We start from the raw sequence: 5,809 nt of genomic DNA on the forward strand, positions 1-5,809 counted from the left end.
AGACTGGTTTGGCTCAGGAAGGACCTTGAAGCTCACCTCATTTCAACCCCCTCCCATGGGCAGGGGCACCTTCCAGGTTGCTCCCTGGCTCATTTTACTCCAAAGGTCCTGCTGGAACAGCCCTGGCTGGGCTGGCTCTGCTGTCCAGCTGGAAATGCTGGTGGCAGAGAGAGGCCAGCCATGCTGAGTGCTGCTGGCACCGAACACACGGGTGGATGAGCGCATCCGACTGCGCTCCAAATCCGTTTTAGATCAAAGGCAGTTAACTCTTAATTTCAAAGAGCCATCCCGCCTTCCCAGTCCATCTGCAGGACTTCCCAGGAGCCCTAATCCTGCTGTTGCCCTTGAGTGTGGGGCCTGTCTGTGGGTGCCATCATTCCTGCCTCCTTGGCAGAGCTTTGGCCAGAGGGGACGAGTCCAAAGAACCCCAAACAGCTCCTGTGGCTTTTTCAGAAAGGGCTGCGGAAATCTTGCCCTTTGGGTCTCACTGTTGCTGCTTTTGCCTGAGCATTTCCAGCCTTTCCTTCATCTCTGGGATTTACCCTGCTGTCCATAGCACTGATCAGCAATGCCAGGGAGCGTGGCAGGACTTGTGACMCTGAGGGATTTTGCTTTCCAGGTTAGATGGATACAGACATGTCACATGGGAGTGTTTTACAGCTCCTCACAACAGATTATTGGAGGGTGCTTTAAACCCCAGGGCCATTATCTGAGCCTAATTTTCCATTCCAGCCCCTAACACTTCAATTTCCCCCTTCACTGATCTCTGGCTTTAATGGCTCTCCCAAACTTTCCTCAAGTGGAGAAGCGCCCATTTGGTACCGTTCCTGCTGCATCCTACCGATGCCTCATCTCATTTCATTCTCCCACCCCCTTCCCTTTCCTCATCCTTTTCACCTTGAAAACAGCCTCAATGTCCTCACTCTTTAGGGAACTGCAGCACTGGCCCTGCTCTTGCTGAGGATGCTGCACTCTGCTCCCTCGAATGGGGCTGCAGCCGGACCCTGGGAAGGAATTTCACGGGGCTTGGGAACCTTCACTTCTCCTTTTCTTTCCTCTCTTTGTAAGCCAGGCTGGGGCTGACACTCCGTGTCGCTCGGGCGGGACTGGGGGCGTGTTTGGCCACCAAACCACTCTGAGCCCATTCAGAGGGGCTCAGCAGCGCTCGGGGCTCTCCGCTGGCTCCGGGGGCTCTCGTCCCCCGGCTTTGTCTGCTCTGTCCCTGTGCCCAGCGCTTTTGGCCGGCTGCCACTGTCCGGTCTCTTCCCAGCCCCCTGGGGATAGGATGCTCCTGGGCTTTGGCAGCTGCTGCTCGGTGTCACTCAGCTGTCACTGCCTTTGTCCCTGCCCAGCAGGCTGTGTCCCCGGAGAGGGGCTCACTCACCCACTCCCAGTCTCCCCGGCACCAAGCAGTGCTGTGAGCTCTGGAGAGTTTTGTTGGGCTCTTGGCTGCTTCTTCTCCCATCCTGTAGTGTTGTTCCTCAAGCTGAGCCAGCTCTGGGATGTGTGCACAGCTCAGCGCTGCTCTGCCTTCTCCTCTGCCCAAGGAGAGGTGGCCTCAGTGCCTTTGGGAGTCAATTATTCGAAGCCAGACAGCGCTAAAACCTGCCAACACCCTGGCAAAAGGTTTTATTGACATTTTAACTATTAGCTCTAGCACCTGGTTTTCAGCCATGCTCTCTGCTGGGCTTCAGAAAATGCTGGTGGGACAAGGGACACTGAGCCAGCTTCTGCCCAGGGAATGTGGGACACAAAGCCACAGCAAAGCTTCAGCATGCCAGTGCCTGTCCAGGAGGTTTTRAGGGCTCCTAAACCCCTGGGAGAACGCCACGGTAAATATCCCAGTCCAAAGCATTAGCAACATCCATGGATGCAGAATGGCTTCAGCCTTTGGGGCTGATTGTGAGCAAACTGGTGAATGTGGGGCTTTTTCTCTCCCAGGGGCTGAGCATGGCTAACTGCTCCAATGGTCAGCTTTATGGACTGTTACATGGATATGGCTCTTCCCATGGCTTCACAGAGCCGTTTCACAAACGGTGCTGGCTGCAATCCACTGCTCTGTGCCGAGCTGTTGGTTGGGACATCGCCGCGGAGGCTGAAGCGAGCAGAAGGAAAACACGGATGAGAAATAGATAGGGAAAAACAAATGTCAAGCTGTGCTTTTTATAGTGCGAGGGCAGAGTGCTGGCTGGGCTTTTAAGAAGAGAAAGATGTGCTGGTAATTGGAAAGGCGCCGGGGGAAGGATGGCAGCCTGGCTCTTGTACCTGCAAGCACTCAAGGACCCTTGGCCAGCCATCCCCAGGGCTGGAATGCTGCACTCTGGACCTGGCTGAGACCAAAGGCACTGTGCCCCTTGCAGTGCAGCCCAATATGAGCCAGGCCTGATCACCCCTGTCATGGATCCTGCAAGGCTGGAGAGAAGAGACTCAGAGGAAAGCACCAAGCTGGATCCCAGTTTTCAGGCAGGGTTGGCCCCATGTCACCACAAGCAGAGCTTGTGAAACACTCACTGGCAGCCAGAGGCTGAATTAATGTTGCTTAACTGTAGCTTCTTCTGGGAAATGAAAACCCAAAGGCCACACGTGTGAGTGCTGTTCTTTGGACACATCAGGTGATGCGCTCCCGTGATTTATTCCTAAACACCGTGTTATCGAAGGCCAGAACAAGTATCAGGCAGAGAAATCAACTGTTCCCTGATCTAAGCCGACTGGAATCAATTGCTGCAGGGGGAAAGTGCGGTCAGCCACCTCAGAGCCCTCTGACAGGTCAATAAATACACCTGAGAGGACACGCTYGCCCGTGGAGTGGACATTTCCCCTGGCACCGTTGTGTGAGTGATGCCCTGCTGTGCTCTGRYRCTGCTGGTGTCACCTGGGTGTCACATGGGGTTCACTCCAGGATGTCACCTTGACCCCAAATACCACCGGGGCTTTTGCTCCAGCCCCTTCTGTGCTGGTCCTGCTGCAGCAGARGCTGCCTGGACACCCACCACCAGCTTCCACCCCCACCCTGTGTGCCAGTCACGGCACTAATTCACGCTTGAAAATTTGCAAGGGAAAGATATTAAACCCCCCAAGAAAGTCTGTCTGTGTTTTGGCCTGACAAGGAACTAAGATAAATGTCAGTTTTCAGTTAATATCATGCTCAGAAGATGAGCAGGAACGGCAGGGATTTCATTCTGGTACRTTTATTAAACACACAGAGACATGTCGCTGCTGGCAGAGCCAAGCAGGTCCCACAGGCCCTACCAGCATCAGAAATGCCCGAGATTAGATCCAATACCAGCCTGGCTTTTGAAACCTGGGAACTGCAACCACGTGTGCTTCCTGAATCCTCAGGAGATGTGAGTCCCATTGGAAAGCAAGTCCCTCACTGCCCATCCCAGGTGGAAATTGTGGGCTGAGCCCATCGTGGACCGAGCCCACCATGGACAAACCCCAGCACGGGCTGAGCCCACTGCGGGTCTCCTCCATTGCAGCATCCTCTGGGCTCTTCCTCTCCAAGCCCTCCTGCCATAACTCATCTGTGCTGAGAGGCATCGCTGCCTYGAACTGCTTATTAGCACAAATTGCCTGGCAGTAACAAACTGCTCTCTCAGCGCTCGTCATTCACCGGGCGCGCGCATGGCCGAGTGCGGCGATGGAGCTGGGCACGTTGGCAGCTCGCTCTGCTGCAAGGAGCCACGGGGCTCAGCATGGCCTGTGGGCTGCAGCAGTGATAAACCCTCAGTTCTGCAGCAGAACTTATTGACGGGTCAGTTAATTTTGATTTTAATAAATGGTTTTGTTCCGATGCGCTTGGGCCACACCATCCACCAGGAGATGGACACATACTGGGGGTTGGTGCCTGTCCGGGGAGGGGAAGCAGGGAGTAGGGATGAGCTGCTGGACAATCTTATCCATCAGTGCTCTCCCTGCTCTGCCACAGAGCCACCACAGCCACCTACATGTGGCCCCCCATTCCTGTCCCCATCCCCTTGGGGCCCTRAGGGCACTCAGAGGGGTGCAGAGTGCAGAGATCCTGGCAGCGAGACCCATCAGCTGGGATGATGTACTTACACTTTTAATAAGAAATAGCACTTGATATAGAGCAGTTCCAGCATTTATTGAACCAAAGTGCCTTCCACTGCTTCATTGCAGAGCCCTGAAGCCTGTCCTGGATGATTTAAGAATGATCCATCTGGAAAATGATGCAGACAATTTGTTACATCCAGCCAGAGAGCCATAGAAACCACCATAACAAGCTTAAATGATTTCAGCATCGCTACATCATCCAGCCCCAGCCAATCTTCCTCAGAGCCACTGCCGAGCTGGGCTTGCCCATCCTGCGTGGTTCCTCTTCCTGAAGCCAACACTGCTCCTGCAGACCATCCCATGCTGGATCCAGGCTTCTAGTCAGTGCTTTGTGGGAATGGGGGACCCCTTTCCACCTTCCCACTGCTTGTCACACCCTCCCACTCTCCCAAATCCCTATTTTTAGACAAGAAGCTCCGAGCAGCACACAAACCCTCCCGGCGGGCTCCTCCGGCTGCCGGCAGCACGGGTGCCTGTTGATGGTTACCACCTCGCCCTGAGTAAATCAGGGCTTCGGTTTTCAAAATAGCGTGTTGATTGAAGCTTAAAATATCCCCAGCAATTACTTCGCCCCGGTATAATTATAATAATTAAACTTGGATAATGCTTAGTCCTACTTTTTATCAGAACTGCRCGCTGTGGCACCAATGTGTGGATGTTTTGTTTCCAGCCTCGTTTTCCAGCCTCGCCCCGCCAAGCAGCTCTGAAGGGACATGAGCTGGCAGCCTCCGGTGCTGACAAGGGGACAATGACCCTGTCACGGCCCTTCCAGCCCCAGGGAGCACTCATGGCACCGTTTAACCCAGGGCATGGTGGCCGTGTCCTGGTCCTCGCTGCTCAGCAGGATGAGCAGCACGAGGGGATGCTCCTGGCTCCATGCCGGGGTGATGGGTGCTGGAGGGAGCAGAGACGCTCGTTCTTCCTTTTGGCTGCTTGCCTCGTCCCACCCCAATCCCTCTCCCACGGCTCAGCACAATATTTCTCCTCCACGCTCCCGGCAGTGACACTTGGAACAGCTCAGGCTGGTGAGTACGTTTCCGGCTGTGATAAATAGCAGGGAAAGGAATGAGATCCTAACACTGTATTTCATGCCCTGAAATCCCACTTGCATCGGGAAATGAACAGAGTTCTCCAGCTGATATATGCAGCTCCGAGGCCATTCGCATCCTGTTCGCTTGTACACATTGTCTCRGTGATTTAAGCCTGCAATTTGGCCCTAAAATGAAGAGCAGCTCACCTTGTCCCTCCCCATTTTTCTATATATTTTCCCACAGAAGGGAGCTTTTGGAGATTTGGCTGGGCTGGGGCTGGGTGTCATCTCTGGTCTTGGTTTTGGGCTGGGCCAGCACAGAGAGCTCTGAGGGTCCTGGTGCTGCAGGAAGGCTGCTGTCACAGCCTGGGAATGTGCGTGGCAAGGGGCTGTGCTCATCTCCATCCTCCCTGGCCGTCCCTCCTCAAAGCCAACATGGACATAGATAAAGACATCTCCCCTTTTCCAGGTCAAATGGCATTGTGAGGAGTGACAGCCATGCTGTCCCACAGTGCCCTGCAGGAGCACAGAGGGCTATGGGAGCTGTCCCTGCTGCCTGGGAAGAGCCCTCCTTGCGCTGCCGAGTCCCCACATCTGTCCGTCCATCTGTCCRTCCATCTGTCGGGCAGCAGGGCCGGCCCAAGTGTGAACCATTGTCACCCACTCGTGCAAACACAGCCATCACTTACCAGGGACCTGCACATG

Source organism: Malurus melanocephalus, unplaced genomic scaffold, assembly GCF_030028575.1.
Source record: "Malurus melanocephalus ecotype Western Australia unplaced genomic scaffold, MMel_1.1 scaffold_253, whole genome shotgun sequence".
NCBI classification, from domain to species: domain Eukaryota; kingdom Metazoa; phylum Chordata; class Aves; order Passeriformes; family Maluridae; genus Malurus; species Malurus melanocephalus.